At 55.8% G+C, this 22,513-nt stretch overlaps 1 protein-coding gene across 1 annotated transcript in view; it reads right to left on the bottom strand.

Annotated features, from left to right (window-relative positions):
* LOC140390449 (butyrophilin subfamily 1 member A1-like) overlaps positions 1–22,155 on the bottom strand; it is a 273,313-nt gene extending 251,158 nt beyond the window's left edge. Inside the window, exon 1 of the mRNA XM_072475596.1 lies at positions 21,821–22,155. The gene's annotated coding sequence lies outside the window, so the exon portion shown is untranslated. The remainder of the gene's footprint in view (positions 1–21,820) is intronic.
* Positions 22,156–22,513: the final 358 nt, after the last annotated feature.

Below are 22,513 nucleotides of genomic sequence, written 5' to 3'. Positions count from 1 at the left end.
CAGTCCTCAGCTACTGACTGCTGCACAGGTCCCTGTCCTCAGCTACTGACTGCTGCACAGGTGCCTGTCCTCAGCTACTGACTGCTGCACAGGTCCCTGTCCTCAGCTACTGACTGCTGCACATGTCCCTGTCCTCAGTTACTGACTGCTGCACAGGTGCCGGTCCTCAGTGACTGACTGCTGCACAGGTGCCTGTCCTCAGTGACTGACTGCTGCACAGGTGCCTGTCCTCAGTGACTGACTGCTGCACAGGTGCCAGTCCTCAGTGACTGACTGCTGCACAGATGCCAATCCTCAGCTACTGACTGCTGCACATGTGCCAGTCCTCAGTGACTGACTGCTGCACAGGTGCCAGTCCTCAGCTACTGACTGCTGCACAGGTGCCTGTCCTCAGTTACTGACTGCTGCACAGGTGCCTGTCCTCAGTTACTGACTGCTGCACAGGTGCCAGTCCTCAGTGACTGACTGCTGCACAGGTGCCAGTCCTCAGTGACTGACTGCTGCACAGGTGCCAGTCCTCAGTGACTGACTGCTGCACAGGTGCCAGTCCTCAGTGACTGACTGCTGCACAGGTGCCTGTCCTCAGTTACTGACTGCTGCACAGGTGCCAGTCCTCAGTGACTGACTGCTGCACAGGTGCCAGTCCTCAGTGACTGACTGCTGCACAGGTGCCTGTCCTCAGTGACTGACTGCTGCACAGCTGCCAGTCCTCAGTTACTGACTGCTGCACAGGTGCCAGTCCTCAGCTACTGACTGCTGCACAGGTCCCTGTCCTCAGCTACTGACTGCTGCACAAGGGCCTGTCATCAGCTACTGACTGCTGCACAGGTCCCTGTTCTCAGTGACTGACTGCTGCACAGGTGCCAGTCCTCAGTGACTAACTGCTGCACAGGTCCCTGTCCTCAGCTACTGACTGCTGCACATGTCCCTGTCCTCAGTTACTGACTGCTGCACAGGTGCCGGTCCTCAGTGACTGACTGCTGCACAGGTGCCTGTCCTCAGTGACTGACTGCTGCACAGGTACCAGTCCTCAGTGACTGACTGCTGCACAGCTGCCAGTCCTCAGTGACTGACTGCTGCACAGGTGCCTGTCCTCAGTGACTGACTGCTGCACAGGTGCCAGTCCTCAGTGACTGACTGCTGCACAGATGCCAATCCTCAGCTACTGACTGCTGCACATGTGCCAGTCCTCAGTGACTGACTGCTGCACAGGTGCCTGTCCTCAGTGACTGACTGCTGCACAGGTGCCAGTCCTCAGTCACTGACTGCTGCACAGGTGCCAGTCCTCAGTGACTGACTGCTGCACAGGTGCCAGTCCTCAGTCACTGACTGCTGCACAGGTGCCAGTCCTCAGTCACTGACTGCTGCACAGGTGTCAGTCCTCAGTGACTGACTGCTGTACAGGTGCCAGTCCTCAGTGACTGACTGCTGCACAGGTGCCAGTCCTCAGTGACTGACTGCTGCACAGATCCCAGTCCTCAGCTACTGACTGCTGCACAGGTGCCAGTCCTCAGTGACTGACTGCTGCACAGGTGCCAGTCCTCAGTGACTGACTGCTGCACAGGTGCCAGTCCTCAGTTACTGACTGCTGCACAGGTGCCAGTCCTCAGCTACTGACTGCTGCATAGGTGCCAGTCCTCAGTTACTGACTGCCGCACAGATGCCAGTCCTCAGTTACTGACTGCTGCACAGATGCCAGTCCTCAGTTACTGACTGCTGCACTGATGCGAGTCCTCAGTTACTGACTGCTGCACAGGTGCGAGTCCTCAGTTACTGACTGCTGCACAGGTCCCTGTCCTCCGTTACTGACTGCTGCACAGGTGCAAATCCTCAGCTACTGACTGCTGCACAGGTGCCAGTCCTCAGTGACTGACTGCTGCACAGGTGCCAGTCCTCAGTAACTGACTGCCGCACAGATGCCAGTCCTCAGCTACGGGCTGCTGCACAGTTGCCTGTCCTCAGTTACTGACTGCTGCACAGGTGCCAGTCCTCAGTTACTGACTGCTGCACAGATGCCAGTCCTCAGTTACTGACTGCTGCACAGGTGCCAGTCCTCAGTTACTGACTGCTGCACAGATGCCAGTCCTCAGTTACTGACTGCTGCACAGGTGCCAGTCCTCAGTTACTGACTGCTGCACTGATGCGAGTCCTCAGTTACTGACTGCTGCACAGGTGCGAGTCCTCAGTTACTGACTGCTGCACAGGTCCCTGTCCTCCGTTACTGACTGCTGCACAGGTGCAAATCCTCAGTTACTGATGGCTGCACAGGTCCATGTCCTCAGCTACTGACTGCTGCACAGGTGCCAGTCCTCAGTTACTTACTGCTGCACAGGTGCCAGTCCTCAGCTACTGACTGCTGCACAGGTCCCTGTCCTCAGTGACTGGCTGCTGCACAGGTGCCAGTCCTCAGTTACTGACTGCTGCACAGGTGCCAGTCCTCAGTTACTGACTGCTGCACAGGTGCCAGTCCTCAGTGACTGACTGCTGCACAGGTGCCAGTCCTCAGTCACTGACTGCTGCACAGGTGCCAGTCCTCAGTCACTGACTGCTGCACAGGTGCCAGTCCTCAGTTACTGACTGCTGCACAGGTGCCAGTCCTCAGTTACTGACTGCTGCACAGGTGCCAGTCCTCAGTGACTGACTGCTGCACAGGTGCCAGTCCTCAGTCACTGACTGCTGCACAGGTGCCAGTCCTCAGCTACTGACTGCTGCATAGGTGCCAGTCCTCAGTTACTGACTGCTGCACAGGTGCCAGTCCTCAGCTACGGGCTGCTGCACAGTTGCCTGTCCTCAGTTACTGACTGCTGCACAGGTGCCAGTCCTCAGTTACTGACTGCTGCACAGATGCCAGTCCTCAGTTACTGACTGCTGCACTGATGCGAGTCCTCAGTTACTGACTGCTGCACAGGTGCGAGTCCTCAGTTACTGACTGCTGCACAGGTCCCTGTCCTCCGTTACTGACTGCTGCACAGGTGCAAATCCTCAGTTACTGATGGCTGCACAGGTCCATGTCCTCAGCTACTGACTGCTGCACAGGTGCCAGTCCTCAGTTACTGACTGCTGCACAGGTGCCAGTCCTCAGCTACTGACTGCTGCACAGGTCCCTGTCCTCAGTGACTGGCTGCTGCACAACTGCCAGTCCTCAGTTACTGACTGCTGCACAGGTGCCAGTCCTCAGTTACTGACTGCTGCACAGGTGCCAGTCCTCAGTGACTGACTGCTGCACAGGTGCCAGTCCTCAGTGACTGACTGCTGCACAGGTGCCAGTCCTCAGTGACTGACTGCTGCACAGGTGCCAGTCCTCAGTTACTGACTGCTGCACAGGTGCCAGTCCTCAGTTACTGACTGCTGCACAGATGCCAGTCCTCAGTTACTGACTGCTGCACTGATGCGAGTCCTCAGTTACTGACTGCTGCACAGGTGCGAGTCCTCAGTTACTGACTGCTGCACAGGTCCCTGTCCTCCGTTACTGACTGCTGCACAGGTGCAAATCCTCAGCTACTGACTGCTGCACAGGTGCCAGTCCTCAGTGACTGACTGCTGCACAGGTGCCAGTCCTCAGTAACTGACTGCCGCACAGATGCCAGTCCTCAACTACGGGCTGCTGCACAGTTGCCTGTCCTCAGTTACTGACTGCTGCACAGGTGCCAGTCCTCAGTTACTGACTGCTGCACAGATGCCAGTCCTCAGTTACTGACTGCTGCACAGGTGCCAGTCCTCAGTTACTGACTGCTGCACAGATGCCAGTCCTCAGCTACTGACTGCTGCACAGATCCCAGTCCTCAGCTACTGACTGTGGCACAGGTGCCAGTCCTCAGTGACTGACTGCTCCACTGATGCGAGTCCTCAGTTACTGACTGCTGCACAGGTGCGAGTCCTCAGTTACTGACTGCTGCACAGGTCCCTGTCCTCCGTTACTGACTGCTGCACAGGTGCAAATCCTCAGTTACTGATGGCTGCACAGGTCCATGTCCTCAGCTACTGACTGCTGCACAGGTGCCAGTCCTCAGTTACTTACTGCTGCACAGGTGCCAGTCCTCAGCTACTGACTGCTGCACAGGTCCCTGTCCTCAGTGACTGACTGCTGCACAGGTGCCAGTCCTCAGTGACTGACTGCTGCACAGATGCCAGTCCTCAGCTACGGGCTGCTGCACAGGTGCCAGTCCTCAGTTACTGACTGCTGCACAGGTGCCAGTCCTCAGTGACTGACTGCTGCACAGGTGCCAGTCCTCAGTGACTGACTGCTGCACAGGTGCCAGTCCTCAGTGACTGACTGCTGCACAGGTGCCAGTCCTCAGTTACTGACTGCTGCACAGGTGCCAGTCCTCAGTTACTGACTGCTGCACAGGTGCCAGTCCTCAGTCACTGACTGCTGCACAGGTGCCAGTCCTCAGTCACTGACTGCTGCACAGATCCCAGTCCTCAGTTACTGACTGCTGCACAGGTGCCAGTCCTCAGCTACTGACTGCTGCACAGGTGTCGGTCCTCAGTGACTGACTGCTGCACAGGTGCCTGTCCTCAGTGACTGACTGCTGCACAGCTGCCAGTCCTCAGTTACTGACTGCTGCACAGGTGCCAGTCCTCAGCTACTGACTGCTGCATAGGTGCCAGTCCTCAGTTACTGACTGCTGCACAGATGCCAGTCCTCAGCTACGGGCTGCTGCACAGTTGCCTGTCCTCAGTTACTGACTGCTGCACAGGTGCCAGTCCTCAGTTACTGACTGCTGCACAGATGCCAGTCCTCAGTTACTGACTGCTGCACTGATGCGAGTCCTCAGTTACTGACTGCTGCACAGGTGCGAGTCCTCAGTTACTGACTGCTGCACAGGTCCCTGTCCTCCGTTACTGACTGCTGCACAGGTGCAAATCCTCAGTTACTGATGGCTGCACAGGTCCATGTCCTCAGCTACTGACTGCTGCACAGGTGCCAGTCCTCAGTTACTGACTGCTGCACAGGTGCCAGTCCTCAGCTACTGACTGCTGCACAGGTCCCTGTCCTCAGTGACTGGCTGCTGCACAACTGCCAGTCCTCAGTTACTGACTGCTGCACAGGTGCCAGTCCTCAGTTACTGACTGCTGCACAGGTGCCAGTCCTCAGTTACTGACTGCTGCACAGGTGCCAGTCCTCAGTGACTGACTGCTGCACAGGTGCCAGTCCTCAGTGACTGACTGCTGCACAGGTGCCAGTCCTCAGTGACTGACTGCTGCACAGGTGCCAGTCCTCAGTGACTGACTGCTGCACAGGTGCCAGTCCTCAGTTACTGACTGCTGCACAGATGCCAGTCCTCAGTTACTGACTGCTGCACTGATGCGAGTCCTCAGTTACTGACTGCTGCACAGGTGCCAGTCCTCAGCTACTGACTGCTGCACAGGTGCCAGTCCTCAGCTACTGACTGCTGCACAGGTGCCAGTCCTCAGTGACTGACAGCTGCACAGGTGCCAGTCCTCAGCTACTGACTGCTGCACAGATCCCAGTCTCAGCTACTGACTGCTGCACAGATCCCAGTCCTCAGCTACTGACTGTGGCACAGGTGCCAGTCCTGAGTGACTGACTGCTGCACAGGTGCCAGTCCTCCGTGACTGACTGCTGCACAGGTGCCAGTCCTCAGTGACTGACTGCTGCACAGGTGCCAGTCCTCAGTGACTGACTGCTGCACAGATCCCAGTCCTCAGCTACTGACTGCTGCACAGGTGCCAGTCCTCAGTGACTGACTGCTGCACAGGTGCCAGTCCTCAGTGACTGACTGCTGCACAGGTGCCAGTCCTCAGTTACTGACTGCTGCACAGGTGCCAGTCCTCAGCTACTGACTGCTGCATAGGTGCCAGTCCTCAGTTACAGACTGCCGCACAGATGCCAGTCCTCAGTTACTGACTGCTGCACAGATGCCAGTCCTCAGTTACTGACTGCTGCACTGATGCGAGTCCTCAGTTACTGACTGCTGCACAGGTGCGAGTCCTCAGTTACTGACTGCTGCACAGGTCCCTGTCCTCCGTTACTGACTGCTGCACAGGTGCAAATCCTCAGCTACTGACTGCTGCACAGGTGCCAGTCCTCAGTGACTGACTGCTGCACAGGTGCCAGTCCTCAGTAACTGACTGCCGCACAGATGCCAGTCCTCAGTTACGGGCTGCTGCACAGTTGCCTGTCCTCAGTTACTGACTGCTGCACAGGTGCCAGTCCTCAGTTACTGACTGCTGCACAGATGCCAGTCCTCAGTTACTGACTGCTGCACAGGTGCCAGTCCTCAGTTACTGACTGCTGCACAGGTCCCTGTCCTCCGTTACTGACTGCTGCACAGGTGCAAATCCTCAGTTACTGATGGCTGCACAGGTCCATGTCCTCAGCTACTGACGGCTGCACAGGTGCCAGTCCTCAGTTACTGACTGCTGCACAGGTGCCAGTCCTCAGCTACTGACTGCTGCACAGGTCCCTGTCCTCAGTGACTGGCTGCTGCACAACTGCCAGTCCTCAGTTACTGACTGCTGCACAGGTGCCAGTCCTCAGTTACTGACTGCTGCACAGGTGCCAGTCCTCAGTGACTGACTGCTGCACAGGTGCCAGTCCTCAGTGACTGACTGCTGCACAGGTGCCAGTCCTCAGTGACTGACTGCTGCACAGGTGCCAGTCCTCAGTGACTGACTGCTGCACAGGTGCCAGTCCTCAGTTACTGACTGCTGCACAGGTGCCAGTCCTCAGTTACTGACTGCTGCACAGATGCCAGTCCTCAGTTACTGACTGCTGTACTGATGCGAGTCCTCAGTTACTGACTGCTGCACAGGTGCCAGTCCTCAGTGACTGACTGCTGCACAGATGCCAGTCCTCAGTTACTGACTGCTGCACAGATGCCAGTCCTCAGTTACTGACTGCTGCACTGATGCGAGTCCTCCGTTACTGACTGCTGCACAGGTGCAAATCCTCAGCTACTGACTGCTGCACAGGTGCCAGTCCTCAGTGACTGACTGCTGCACAGGTGCCAGTCCTCAGTAACTGACTGCCGCACAGATGCCAGTCCTCAGCTACGGGCTGCCGCACAGGTGCCTGTCCTCAGTTACTGACTGCTGCACAGGTGCCAGTCCTCAGTGACTGACTGCTGCACAGGTGCCAGTCCTCAGTAACTGACTGCCGCACAGATGCCAGTCCTCAGCTACGGGCTGCTGCACAGGTGCCTGTCCTCAGCTACTGACTGCTGCACAGGTGCCAGTCCTCAGTGACTGACTGCTGCACTGATGCGAGTCCTCAGTTACTGACTGCTGCACAGGTGCGAGTCCTCAGTTACTGACTGCTGCACAGGTCCCTGTCCTCCGTTACTGACTGCTGCACAGGTGCAAATCCTCAGTTACTGATGGCTGCACAGGTCCATGTCCTCAGCTACTGACTGCTGCACAGGTGCCAGTCCTCAGTTACTTACTGCTGCACAGGTGCCAGTCCTCAGCTACTGACTGCTGCACAGGTCCCTGTCCTCAGTGACTGGCTGCTGCACAGGTGCCAGTCCTCAGTTACTGACTGCTGCACAGGTGCCAGTCCTCAGTGACTGACTGCTGCACAGGTGCCAGTCCTCAGTGACTGACTGCTGCACAGGTGCCAGTCCTCAGTGACTGACTGCTGCACAGGTGCCAGGCCTCAGTGACTGACTGCTGCACAGGTGCCAGTCCTCAGTTACTGACTGCTGCACAGGTGCCAGTCCTCAGTTACTGACTGCTGCACAGGTGCCAGTCCTCAGTCACTGACTGCTGCACAGGTGCCAGTCCTCAGTCACTGACTGCTGCACAGATCCCAGTCCTCAGTTACTGACTGCTGCACAGGTGCCAGTGCTCAGCTACTGACTGCTGCACAGGTGTCGGTCCTCAGTGACTGACTGCTGCACAGGTGCCTGTCCTCAGTGACTGACTGCTGCACAGCTGCCAGTCCTCAGTTACTGACTGCTGCACAGGTGCCAGTCCTCAGCTACTGACTGCTGCATAGGTGCCAGTCCTCAGTTACTGACTGCTGCACAGATGCCAGTCCTCAGCTACGGGCTGCTGCACAGTTGCCTGTCCTCAGTTACTGACTGCTGCACAGGTGCCAGTCCTCAGTTACTGACTGCTGCACAGATGCCGGTCCTCAGTGACTGGCTGCTGCACAACTGCCAGTCCTCAGTTACTGACTGCTGCACAGGTGCCAGTCCTCAGTTACTGACTCCTGCACAGGTCCCTGTCCTCAGTGACTGGCTGCTGCACAACTGCCAGTCCTCAGTTACTGACTGCTGCACAGGTGCCAGTCCTCAGTTACTGACTGCTGCACTGATGCGAGTCCTCAGTTACTGACTGCTGCACAGGTGCGAGTCCTCAGTTAATGACTGCTGCACAGGTCCCTGTCCTCCGTTACTGACTGCTGCACAGGTGCAAATCCTCAGTTACTGATGGCTGCACAGGTCCATGTCCTCAGCTACTGACTGCTGCACAGGTGCCAGTCCTCAGTTACTGACTGCTGCACAGGTGCCAGTCCTCAGCTACTGACTGCTGCACAGGTCCCTGTCCTCAGTGACTGGCTGCTGCACAACTGCCAGTCCTCAGTTACTGACTGCTGCACAGGTGCCAGTCCTCAGTTACTGACTGCTGCACAGGTGCCAGTCCTCAGTGACTGACTGCTGCACAGGTGCCAGTCCTCAGTGACTGACTGCTGCACAGGTGCCAGTCCTCAGTGACTGACTGCTGCACAGGTGCCTGTCCTCAGTGACTGACTGCTGCACAGCTGCCAGTCCTCAGTTACTGACTGCTGCACAGGTGCCAGTCCTCAGCTACTGACTGCTGCACAGGTGCCTGTCCTCAGCTACTGACTGCTGCACAGGTCCCTGTTCTCAGTGCCTGACTGCTGCACAGGTGCCAGTCCTCAGTGACTAACTGCTGCACAGGTCCCTGTCCTCAGCTACTGACTGCTGCACATGTCCCTGTCCTCAGTTACTGACTGCTGCACAGGTGCCGGTCCTCAGTGACTGACTGCTGCACAGGTGCCTGTCCTCAGTGACTGACTGCTGCACAGGTGCCTGTCCTCAGTGACTGACTGCTGCACAGGTGCCAGTCCTCAGTTACTGACTGCTGCACAGGTGCCAGTCCTCAGCTACTGACTGCTGCATAGGTGCCAGTCCTCAGTTACTGACTGCTGCACAGATGCCAGTCCTCAGCTACGGGCTGCTGCACAGTTGCCTGTCCTCAGTTACTGACTGCTGCACAGGTGCCAGTCCTCAGTTACTGACTGCTGCACAGATGCCAGTCCTCAGTTACTGACTGCTGCACTGATGCGAGTCCTCAGTTACTGACTGCTGCACAGGTGCGAGTCCTCAGTTACTGACTGCTGCACAGGTCCCTGTCCTCCGTTACTGACTGCTGCACAGGTGCCAGTCCTCAGTTACTGACTGCTGCACAGGTGCCAGTCCTCAGTGACTGACTGCTGCACAGATGCCAGTCCTCAGTGACTGACTGCTGCACAGGTGCCAGTCCTCAGTGACTGACTGCTGCACAGGTGCCAGTCCTCAGTTACTGACTGCTGCACAGGTGCCAGTCCTCAGTTACTGACTGCTGCACAGGTGCCAGTCCTCAGTCACTGACTGCTGCACAGATCCCAGTCCTCAGTTACTGACTGCTGCACAGGTGCCAGTCCTCAGCTACTGACTGCTGCACAGGTGTCGGTCCTCAGTGACTGACTGCTGCACAGGTGCCTGTCCTCAGTGACTGACTGCTGCACAGGTGCCAGTCCTCAGCTACTGACTGCTGCACAGGTGTCGGTCCTCAGTGACTGACTGCTGCACAGCTGCCAGTCCTCAGTTACTGACTGCTGCACAGGTGCCAGTCCTCAGCTACTGACTGCTGCACAGGTCCCTGTCCTCAGCTACTGACTGCTGCACAGCTGCCAGTCCTCAGTTACTGACTGCTGCACAGGTGCCAGTCCTCAGCTACTGACTGCTGCACAGGTCCCTGTCCTCAGCTACTGACTGCTGCACAGGTGCCTGTCCTCAGCTACTGACTGCTGCACAGGTCCCTGTCCTCAGCTACTGACTGCTGCACATGTCCCTGTCCTCAGTTACTGACTGCTGCACAGGTGCCGGTCCTCAGTGACTGACTGCTGCACAGGTGCCTGTCCTCAGTGACTGACTGCTGCACAGGTGCCTGTCCTCAGTGACTGACTGCTGCACAGGTGCCAGTCCTCAGTGACTGACTGCTGCACAGATGCCAATCCTCAGCTACTGACTGCTGCACATGTGCCAGTCCTCAGTGACTGACTGCTGCACAGGTGCCAGTCCTCAGCTACTGACTGCTGCACAGGTGCCTGTCCTCAGTTACTGACTGCTGCACAGGTGCCTGTCCTCAGTTACTGACTGCTGCACAGGTGCCAGTCCTCAGTGACTGACTGCTGCACAGGTGCCAGTCCTCAGTGACTGACTGCTGCACAGGTGCCAGTCCTCAGTGACTGACTGCTGCACAGGTGCCAGTCCTCAGTGACTGACTGCTGCACAGGTGCCTGTCCTCAGTTACTGACTGCTGCACAGGTGCCAGTCCTCAGTGACTGACTGCTGCACAGGTGCCAGTCCTCAGTGACTGACTGCTGCACAGGTGCCTGTCCTCAGTGACTGACTGCTGCACAGCTGCCAGTCCTCAGTTACTGACTGCTGCACAGGTGCCAGTCCTCAGCTACTGACTGCTGCACAGGTCCCTGTCCTCAGCTACTGACTGCTGCACAAGGGCCTGTCATCAGCTACTGACTGCTGCACAGGTCCCTGTTCTCAGTGACTGACTGCTGCACAGGTGCCAGTCCTCAGTGACTAACTGCTGCACAGGTCCCTGTCCTCAGCTACTGACTGCTGCACATGTCCCTGTCCTCAGTTACTGACTGCTGCACAGGTGCCGGTCCTCAGTGACTGACTGCTGCACAGGTGCCTGTCCTCAGTGACTGACTGCTGCACAGGTACCAGTCCTCAGTGACTGACTGCTGCACAGCTGCCAGTCCTCAGTGACTGACTGCTGCACAGGTGCCTGTCCTCAGTGACTGACTGCTGCACAGGTGCCAGTCCTCAGTGACTGACTGCTGCACAGATGCCAATCCTCAGCTACTGACTGCTGCACATGTGCCAGTCCTCAGTGACTGACTGCTGCACAGGTGCCTGTCCTCAGTGACTGACTGCTGCACAGGTGCCAGTCCTCAGTCACTGACTGCTGCACAGGTGCCAGTCCTCAGTGACTGACTGCTGCACAGGTGCCAGTCCTCAGTCACTGACTGCTGCACAGGTGCCAGTCCTCAGTCACTGACTGCTGCACAGGTGTCAGTCCTCAGTGACTGACTGCTGTACAGGTGCCAGTCCTCAGTGACTGACTGCTGCACAGGTGCCAGCCCTAAGTTACTGACTGCTGCACAGGTGCCAGTCCTCAGCTACTGACTGCTGCACAGGTGCCTCCCATTCTCCAGTCAAGGAAGGATTGCATTTCTACAGCACCACTCACAACCTCTTGACATCTCCAAGTGCTTTACAGCCAATTAAGCCAATCCGACATGTTGTAAAGTAGGGAACACGGCAGCCAGCTGCAAACAGTGAGCGGCTTGTCTTGTGAGGAAAGGTCGGACAGGCTGGGCTTGTTTCCACTGGAGTTTTGAAGAGCAAGGGTTGACTTGATTGAAGTGTCCAAGCTTCTGAATGATCCTGACCAGATGGTCGGGGAAAAGATGTTTCCTCATGTGGGTGAGTCAGAACTAGGGTTTTAAAATTAGCAGAACGTCAAACTCAACAGATCTCCCATGATCTCATTGATCGGTGGAGAAGACTCAAGGGGCCGAATGGCCCTGCTCGTACAACATTGCCTTTCATGGTCATCATTGTACTTTTGATTCCAGATTTTTATTGAATTTGAATTTGACCATCTGCCGTGGTGGGATTTAAACCTGGGAGCACAGAGTATAACCCTGGGTCTCTGGATTACATATCCAGAGTATTACCCTGGGTCTCTGTATTAATGATCCAGGGACATTACCCTAGGTCTCTGGATTACTAATCCAGTGACATTACCCTGAATCTCTGGATTACTAATCCAGTGACATTACTCCGAGTCTCTGGATTGCTAATCCAGTGACATTACCCCGAGTCTCTGGATTACGAATCCAGTGACATTACCGTGTGTCTCTGGATTACTAATCCAGTGAAATTACCCTGTGTCTCTGGATTACTAATCCAGTGACATAACCCTGAATCTCTGGATTACTAATCCAGTGACATTACCCCAAGTTTCTGGATTACTAATCCAGTGACATTACCGTGTGTCTCTGGATTACTAATCCAGTGACATGACTCCGAGTCTCTGGATTGCTAATCCAGTGACATTACCCCGAGTCTTTGGATTACTAATCCAGTGACATTACCCCAAGTTTCTGGATTACCCCAAGTCTCTGGATTACTAATCCAGGGACATTACCCTGTGTCTCTGGATTACTAATCCAGTGACATTACCCTGTGTCTCTGGATTACTAATCCAGTGACAATTCCCTGAGTCCCTGGATTACTAATCCAGTGACATTACCGTGTGTCTCTGGATTACTAATCCAGTGACATTACCCTGTGTCTCTGGATTACTAATCCAGTGACATTACCCTGTGTCTCTGGATTACTAATCCAGTGACATTACGCCAAGTTTCTGGATTACTAATCAAGTGACATGACCCTGAGTCTCTGGATTACTAATACAGTGACAATACCCTGAGTCTCCGGATTACTAATCCAGTGACATTACCCTGAATCTCTGGATTACTAATCCAGTGACATTACTCCGAGTCTTCTTGATTACTAATCCAGTGAAATTCCCCCTAGTCTCTGGATTACTAATCCAGTGACAATACCCTGAGTCTCTAGATTACCAATCCAGAGTATTGCCCTGAGTCTCTGGATTACTAATCCAGTGACATTACCCTGGGTCTCTGGATTACAAATCCAGTGACAATACACTGAGTCTCTGGATTACTAATCCAGTGGCATTACCCTGAATCTCTGGATTACTAATCCAGAGTGTTACCCTGGGTCTCCGGATTACTGATCCAGTGACATTACCCTGAATCTCTCGATTACTAATCCAGTGACAATACGCTGAGTCTCTTGATTACTAATCCAGTGACATTACCCTGAATCTCTGGATTACTAATCCAGTGACATTACTCCGAGTCTTCTTGGTGACTAATCCAGTGACATTACCCTGAATCACTGGAATACTAATCCAGAGTATTACCCTGAGTCTCGGGATTACTAATCCAGAGTATTACCCTGAGTCTCTGGATTACTAATCCAGTGACATTATCCTGGGTCTCTGGATTATTAATCCAGTGACAATACCCTGAGTCTCTGGATTACTAATCCAGGGATATTACCCAGAATCTCTGGATTACTAATCCAGTGACAATGTCCTGGGTCTCTGTATTACTAATCCAGTGACATTAGCATGAGTCTCTGGATTACTAATCCAGTGACAATCCCCTGAATCTCCGGATTACTAATCCAGTGACATTACCCCGAGTCTCTGGGGGTAGGGGGAGTTCGGGGGGGGGGGGAGTTCAGGGGGGGGGGGGAGTTTGGGGGGGGGGAAAGAGTTCGGGGGGGGGGCGAGTTCAGGGAGGGGGGGGAGTTCGGGGGGGGGAGGTCGGGAGGGGGGATTTTAAGGGGGGAAGTTCAGGGGGGGGAAGTTCGGGGGGGGAGGTCAGGAGGGGGGAGAAGAGTTCAGGAGGGGGGGGAGTTCAGGGGGGGGGAAGTGTTCAGGGGGGAGTTCAGGAGGGGGGGTTCAGGTGGGGGGGGGGGGAGTTCAGGAGGGGGTGGAGTTCAGGAGGGGGGGGAGATCAGGAGTGGGGGGGGAGTTCAGGAGGAGGAGGGGAGTTCAGGAGGAGGAGGGGAGTTCAGGAGGAGGGGGGGGAGTTCAGGAGGAGGGGGGGAGTTCAGGAGGAGGGGGGGAGTTCAGGAGGAGGGGGGGAGTTCAGGAGGAGGGGGGGAGTTCAGGAGGAGGGGGAGCTTCAGGAGGAGGGGGGAGCTTCAGGAGGGAGGGGGGAAGTTCAGGAGTGGGAGTTCAGGAGGGGGCGGAGTTCAGGGGGGGGGTTCAGGGGGGCCTTCGGCGGGGGAGGAGTTCAGGGGAGTTCGGGGGTTGGGGGGAGTTCAGGGGGAGGGTGTTCAGTGGGGGAGTTCAGTGGGGGAGTTTGGGGGGAGTTCGGGGGTGGGGGGAGTTCAGGGGGAGGGAGTTCAGGGGGCGGAGTTCAGAGGGGGAGTTCGGGGGGGGGGGAGTTCAGTGGGGGGGGGGAGAGTTCGGGGGGGGTAGTTCAGGGGGTGGGGTTCAGGGGGGAGTTCAGGGGGGGAGTTCAGGAGGGGGGGTGGAAGTTCAGGAGGGGCGGAGTTCAGGAGAGGGGGGGAGTTCAGGGGGGGGAGTTCAGGGGGGAGTTCAGGGGGGGAGTTCAGGGGGGGAGTTCAGGGGGGGAGTTCAGGGGGGGAGTTCAGGGGGGGGAGTTCAGGGGCGGGGGGAGTTCAGGGGTTGGGGGGAGTTCAGGGGTTGGGGGGAGTTCAGGGGGAGGGTGTTCAGTGGGGGAGTTCAGTGGGGTGGGGGGGAGTTCAGTGGGGGGGGGAGTTCAGGGGGGGTTCGGGGGGGGGGAGTTCAGGGGGCGGGAGTTCAGGGGGTCGGGGGAGTTTGAGGGGGGAGTTTCGAGGGGGGGGGGAGTTTCGAGGGGGGGGGAGTTTCGAGGGGGGGGGAGTTTCGAGGGGGGGGGAGTTTCGAGGGGGGGGGAGTTTCGAGGGGGGGAGTTTCGAGGGGGGGAGTTTCGAGGGGGGGAGTTTCGAGGGGGGGGAGTTTGAGGGGGGGGGAGTTTGAGGGGGGGGGGGAGTTCGGTGGGGGGAGTTCAAGGGGGGGGGGGGGAGTTCAAGGAGGGGGGAGTTGGACTTCCGGGTGCGGCGATGACCAGCTAAGTCGCACGTTTCGGCAGCTCCCGGTGGAACGGACTTTTGGGCTCTTAATAGGAGCCCCAACGGCAATTTTAACGACTAAAAACACTGTGCGGTAAACCAGAAAGGAATTCCCCCTGGACACGGATGGAAAAAGGAGAGGAAGGTGGCCGGATTGCGGAGGATCCTCTAGAGCAGCGGCAAGGAAGGCAAGCACAAAGCAAGATGGCGTCGGAAGGTGGCCGTCTAGTATGGGACCCTGACCAACAAGAGTTCCTGCGGCGCTGTGTGGAAGAACTTAAAAAGGAGATGAAGAAGGAGCTGCTGGCCCCAATATTACAAGCGATTGAAGGGCTAAAGGAGGAACAAACGATCCAGGAGCAGGAGCTTCTGGTCGTGAAGGCAAAGGCCGCTGATAATGAAGACGAAATACAGGGCCTGGTGGTGAAGACAGAGATGCACGAGGCACAGCATAAAAGGTGTGTGGAAAGGCTGGAGGTGCTGGAGAATAATGCGAGGAGGAAGAATTTAAGGATTCTTGGTCTTCCCGAAGGTGCGGAGGGGGCGGACGTCGGGGCATATGTGAGCACGATGCTTCACTCGTTAATGGGATCGGAGGCCCCGACGGGCCCATTGGAGGTGGAGGGAGCCTAGCGAGTTATGACGCGAAGACCGAGGGCTGGAGAAATACCTCGAGCCATAGTGGTGAGGTTTCTCCGATATAATGACAGAGAGATGGTCCTCAGGTGGGCGAAGAAAACTCGGAACAGTAGGTGGGAGAACGCGGTGATCCGCGTATATCAAGATTGGAGTGCGGAGGTGGAGAGAAGGAGGGCAAGTTTCAATCGGGCCAAGGCGGTGCTTCACAAAAGGAAGGTCAAATTTGGAATGCTGCAACCGGCGAGACTGTGGGTCACACACCAAGGGAAGCACCACTACTTCGAAACGGCAGAAGAGGCGTGGACATTTATTGTGGAGGAGCAGCTGGAATAAGCGGGCCAGAAAAAGAACGTTTGGGACAAAGTGGTGGTGTGATTACGTGGGGTGAAGGGGGGGAAAAAGGGGGAAGGGATGATCTCTCAAGTTGTTAATCTTGCGACCCCGTAACTTTTCTCTCTTCCCCATGTCGTGGGGGGGGGGGGGGGGGGGGGGGGGTGAAGGATGAGGAATTGTGGGCGCCGGCCATTAGGGGTGGGGCCAAGTGGGAAATGCGGGCTTTGTTTCCGCGCTATGGTAATCATGGCAGGAACAGGGAAGCAGGAAGGAGGGGGCCTCGCACAGTGGGGGCCGAGGTCAGCCAGAGTTTGTTGACTTCTGGGAGCAACATGGGGGGTGCAATTACACTAGAAGAGGATCTAGCGGGGGGGGGGGGGGGGGATTAACTGGGTTGCTGCTGCTGGGGAGAAGGGGGAGCTGTTACGGGGTGGGGTGGTCGAGGCGGGAGGGCGCCGTCGGGGGGAGATACGGCTACGTGGGAACCGGGTGAGGAGCTGGGTTAAAAAAGGGGATGGCTAGTCGACAAGGGGGGGGGGGGTAAAGAGCCCCCCAACCCGGCTGATCACGTGGAACGTGAGAAGGCTGAACGGGCCGATTAAAAGGGCACGGGTACTCGCACACCTAAAGAAATTAAAGGCAGATGTGGTTATGTTGCAGGAGACGCATTTGAAACTGATAGATCAGGTCAGACTACGCAAAGGATGGGTGGGGCAGGTGTTTCATTCGGGGTTAGACGCAAAGAACAGGGGGGTGGCTATATTAGTGGGGAAACGGGTACTGTTTGAGGCAAAGACCATAGTGGCGGATAGTGGGGGTCGATACGTGATGGTTAGTGGCAGATTGCAAGGGGAGGCGGTGGTTCTAGTGAACGTATATGCCCCGAACTGGGATGATGCCAATTTTATGAGGCGAATGTTGGGACGTATCCCGGACCTAGAGGCGGGAAAGTTGGTAATGGGGGGAGACTTCAATACGGTGCTGGACCCAGGGCTGGACAGATCGAGGTCCAGGACCGGGAGGAGGCCAGCTACAGCTAGGGTGCTCAAGGACTTTATGGAGCAGATGGGAGGAGTAGACCCCTGGAGATTTAGCAGGCCTAGGAGTAAGGAGTTCTCGTTTTTCTCCTATGTCCATAAAGTATATTCACGGATAGACTTTTTTGTATTGGGAAGGGCGCTGATCCCGAAGGTGACAGGGACGGAGTACACGGCAATAGCTATCTCGGACCACGCTCCACATTGGGTAGACCTGGAGATAGGGGAGGAAAAAGAACAGCACCCGCCCTGGAGAATGGACATGGGACTATTGGCAGATGAGGGGATATGTTTAAGGGTGAGGGGGTGTATTGAAAGGTACTTGGAGCTTAACGACAATGGGGAGGTTCAGGTGAAAATGGTCTGGGAGGCGTTGAAGGCAGTGGTTAGAGGGGAGCTGATATCTATTAGGGCACATAAAGGAAAGCAGGAGGGTAGGGAAGGGGAGCGGTTGCTGAAAGAACTTTTGAGGGTGGACAGACAATATGCGGAGGCACCGGAGGAGGGACTGTACAGGGAAAGGCAAAGGCTACATGTAGAATTTGACTTGTTGACTACGGGTAATGCAGAGGCACAATGGAGGAAGGCACAGGGTGTACAGTATGAATATGGGGAGAAGGCGAGCCGGTTGTTGGCCCACCAACTGAGGACGAGGGGAGCAGCGAGGGAGATAGGGGAGGTGAGAGACGAGGAGGGAGAGATGGAGCGGGGAGCGGAGAGAGTAAATGGGGTGTTCAAGGTATTCTACGAAAGATTATATAAAGCTCAGCCCCCGGAAGGGAAGGAGAGAATGATGTGCTTTCTGGATCAGCTGGAATTCCCTAAGGTGGAGGAGCAGGAGAGGGCGGGACTGGGAGCACAGATTGAGATGGAGGAGGTAGTGAAAGGGATTGGGAGCATGCAGGCGGGGAAGGCCCCGGGACCAGACGGATTCCCGGTGGAATTTTATAGGAAGTATATGGACTTGCTGGCCCCGCTTCTGACGAGAACCTTTAATGAGGCTAGGGAAAGGGGGCAGTTGCCCCCGACTATGTCAGAGGCAAAGATATCGCTCCTCCTAAAGAAGGAAAAAGACCCGCTGCAATGCGGGTCCTATAGGCCCATTTCTCTTTTAAATGTGGATGCTAAGATTCTGGCCAAGGTAATGGCGACGAGGATAGAGGACTGTGTCCCGGTGGTGGTACATGAGGACCAGACTGGGTTTGTGAAGGGGAGACAGCTGAACACGAATATACGGAGGTTGCTAGGGGTAATGATGATGCCCCCGCCAGAGGGGGAAACGGAGATAGTGGTGGCGATGGATGCCGAGAAAGCATTTGATAGAGTGGAGTGGGATTATCTGTGGGAGGTGGAGGAGATTTGGCTTCGGAGATGGATATATCGGATGGGTACAGCTGCTGTATAGGGCACCGATGGCGAGTGTGGTTACGAATGGACGGGGGTCTGATTATTTCCGGCTTTACAGAGGGACGAAGCAGGGATGTCCCCTGTCTCCGTTAATGTTTGCACTGGCGATTGAGCCCCTGGCCATGGCACTGAGGGGTTCCAGGAAGTGGAGGGGAGTGTTTAGGGGAGGAAAAGAACACCGGGTATCTCTGTATGCGGATGATTTGTTGCTGTATGTGGCGGACCCGGTGGAGGGGATGCCAGAGATAATGCGGATACTTGGGGAGTTTAGGGATTTTTCGGGGTATAAATTGAACATGGGGAAAAGTGAGTTGTTTGTGGTGCATCCGGGGGAGCAGAGCAGGGAAACAGAGGATTTACCGCTGAGGAAGGTAACAAGAGACTTCCGGTACTTGGGGATTCAGATAGCCAAGAATTGGGGAACCTTACACCGGCTTAATTTAACACGATTGGTGGAACAGATGGAGGAGGATTTCAAGAGATGGGACATGGTGTCCCTGTCACTGGCGGGTAGGGTGCAGGCGGTTAAAATGGTGGTTCTCCCGAGATTCCTCTTTGTGTTTCAGTGCCTCCCGGTGATGGTCACAAAGGCTTTTTTTAAGAGAATTGAGCAAAGCATTATGAGTTTTGTGTGGGCCGGGAAGACCCCGAGAGTGAGGAGGGGGTTCTTGCACCGTAGTAGGGATAGGGGGGGGGTTGGCACTACCGAGCCTAAATGATTATTACTGGGCCGCCAATATTTCAATGGTGTGTAAGTGGATGGGAGAAGGGGAGGGAGCGGCGTGGAAGAGATTGGAGAGGGCGTCCTGCAGGGGGACTAGCCTACAAGCTATGGTGACGGCACCGTTGCCGTTCTCCCCGAAGAAATACACTACAAGCCCGGTGGTGGTGGCAACATTAAAAATTTGGGGGCACTGGAGACGGCATAGGGGAAGGACGGGAGCCTCGGTGCGGTCCCCGATAAAAAATAACCATAGGTTTGTTGCGGGGAGAATGGATGGGGGGTTTGGAGCATGGCAAAGAGCTGGGGTAGTACAATTGAGAGATCTGTTCGTAGATGGGACGTTTGCGAGTCTGGGAGCGCTGACGGAAAAATATGGGTTGCCCCAAGGGAATGCATTTCGGTATATGCAACTGAAGGCTTTTGCGAGGCAACAGGTGAGGGAATTTCCGCAGCTCCCGACGCAGGAGGTGCAGGATAGAGTGATCTCAGAGACATGGGTGGGGGATGGTAGGGTGTCGGACATATACAGGGAAATGAGGGACGAGGGGGAGATCATGGTAGATGAGCTGAAAGGGAAATGGGAAGAAGAGCTGGGGGAGGAGATTGAGGAGGGGCTGTGGGCTGACGCCCTATGTAGGGTAAACTCGTCTTCCTCGTGTGCCAGGCTAAGCCTGATACAATTCAAGTTTCTACACAGGGCGCACATGACTGGAGCACGGCTCAGTAAATTTTTCGGGGTAGAGGATAGGTGTGGGAGATGCTCGAGAAGCCCAGCGAATCACAGCCACATGTTCTGGTCATGCCTGGCATTACAGGGGTTCTGGGTGGGGGTGGCGAAGGTGCTTTCGAAGGTGGCGGGGGTCCAGGTCCAACCAAGCTGGGGGTTGGCTATATTTGGGGTTGCAGAAGAGCCGGGAGTGCAGGAGGCGAGAGAGGCTGATGTTTTGGCCTTTGCGTCCCTAGTAGCCCGGCGCAGGATATTGCTTATGTGGAAGGAAGCCAAACCCCCGGGCGTGGAGACCTGGATAAACGACATGGCAGGGTTTATAAAGTTAGAACGGATCAAGTTCGTATTAAGGGGTTCGGCTCAAAGGTTCACCAGGCGGTGGCAACCGTTCGTCAACTACCTCACAGAACGATAGAGGGAATGAATAGAAAGAAAGACAGCAGCAGCAACCCAGGGGGGAGGGAGGGGGGGAGGGGGGGAGGATCCGGGCGGGCTCTTAGGGATGTCATTGTACATGTATAGACATTTGTTATAGTAATGTATATTGGACTGTTGGATTGTATTTTTGGAGAGTAACTATTTTTGACAAGGCAGTTGCCATTTAGTTTTGTTTTTGTTTATTATATATTATTTATTTACCTGTTTAAAACTGGCCATTGTTATTTATATTGCTTTATTGTTGTTTAAAAGAAAAACCAAAAAATCTTGAATAAAATATATATTTTTTTTAAAAAGGAGGGGGGAGTTCGAGGGAGGTGTTCGAGGGGGAGCAGTTCGAGGGGGGGAGTTCGAGGGGGGGGGGAGTTCGAGGGGGGGGAGTTCGAGGGGGGGGGAGAGTTCGAGGGGGGGGGAGTTCGAGGGGGGGGGGGAGTTCGAGGGGGGGGGAGTTTGAGGGGGGGGAGTTCGGGGGGGGAGTTCGGGGGGGGTTCGAGGGGGGGGGGGAGAGTTCGAGGGGGGGGCGGAGTTCGGGGGGGGGCGGAGTTCGGGGGGGGCGGAGTTCGGGGGGGGGAGTTTGTGGGGGGGAAGAGTTTGTGTGGAGGGGGAGAGTTTGTGTGGGGGGGGAGTTTGTGTGGGGGGGGGAGTTTGTGTGGGGGGGGGAGTTTGTGTGGGGGGGGAGTTTGTGTGGGGGGGGAGTTTGTGTGGGGGGGGGAGTTTGTGTGGGGGGGGAGTTTGTGGGGGGGGGGAGTTTGTGGGGGGGGAGTTTGTGGGGGGGGGGAGTTTGTGTGGGGGGGAGTTTGTGGGGGGGGAGTTTGTGGGGGGGGGAGTTTGTGGGGGGGGGGAGTTTGTGGGGGGGAGTTTGTGTGGGGGGGGAGTTTGTGTGGGGGGGGGGAGTGTTTGTGGGGGGGAAGTTTGTGGGGGGGGGAGTTTGTGGGGGGGGGGGGGAGTTTGTGGGGGGGGGGAGTTTGTGGGGGGGGGGAGTTTGTGGGGGGGGGGGAGTTTGTGGGGGGGGGGAGTTTGTGGGGGGGGGAGTTTGTGGGGGGGGAGTTTGTGTGTTGGTGAGGGGGGAGTTTGTGGGGGGGGGGGGAGTTTGTGGGGGGGGGGGGGGAGTTTGTGGGGGGGGGAGAGTTTGGGGGGGGGGGGAGTTTGGGGGGGGGGGGTCAGGAGGGAGAGTTCAGCGGGGTCAGGTTGGGGGGGCGGGGGGTTTATTGAGTTTAAAATCCATACAGATTGGCCACGGTCCGCGACAAGATGTGATAGGAATGAAATTCCTGGTTGTCAGCTGGAGGCAGGAGCGCAGAGGGTCACAATGTATCCAGGTTGGAAATTGACAAACTCCAAGTTTCACCAACTGTGTTTCTGAATATCAGTCTGAGTGACAGGAGTCACCCTCGAGGAAAATCAGCCACAGGGAATAATGCAGGAATGAAAAAATAACTGGATTAAAGATATATTAAACTGGGTGGTACAAAACCCGGAAGTGCTGCTCTGGTCTGTTCAGTTTCTTTGCTGATCTCTGGCAGGCTGGCTCTCTGCATTGCAATATCTCTCAAGGAGGTTTCAAACTTACCCCGATTGCTTCTACGGCCTCTCTAAGACATATTTTTAACCGCACTCTCCTCGATCTCAGGCCTTCCGTCAAAGGCAACGAGCGCCGGACTTCGCCCAATTTCAGTCAGTTTCACTTTCCATCTTAAAGTCATTTTAAATGTCGGCGAAATGCTGCTGTTTTTCTCACCCCCGGCGGGAGAGGGTGCTTGAAAGGAGGGTGTACACGCAGCGAGGTGTGGCTCGTTCGCTGTGAGGGTGGTGAGAGAGACTCTCCCAGGGCAGAGTCTGAGTTTCCACAGAGAGAGAGAGAGACAGCAGTCTGATCTCCGGGGGAGTCTGAGTTTACACTGGGATAAAGAGAGAGAGAGACAGCAGCCTGATCTCCGGGGGAGTCTGAGTTTACACTGGGATAAAGAGAGAGAGAGACAGCAGCCTGATCTCCGGGGGAGTCTGAGTTTACACTGGGATAAAGAGAGAGAGAGAGACAGCAGTCTGATCTCCGGGGGAGTCTGAGTTTACACTGGGATAAAGAGAGAGAGAGATCCCCCACAGTAAGGTCTGAATTTACACTGTGGCAGGGGAGAGAGAGAGTCTGAGAGGAATTGTTACAGGAGTGAACTTATATGGTGAGCCCAGGCTAGAATTATCAGATGAACTGTTGAAAATTAACAGATGAATTAGTTGAAGGGTCAGTAATGAGGGGACACAAGTT

The sequence above is a fragment of the Scyliorhinus torazame genome, chromosome 14 (assembly GCF_047496885.1).
Source record: "Scyliorhinus torazame isolate Kashiwa2021f chromosome 14, sScyTor2.1, whole genome shotgun sequence".
Classification (NCBI taxonomy): Eukaryota; Metazoa; Chordata; class Chondrichthyes; order Carcharhiniformes; family Scyliorhinidae; genus Scyliorhinus; species Scyliorhinus torazame.
This window is presented reverse-complemented; position numbering and strand designations above follow the sequence as displayed.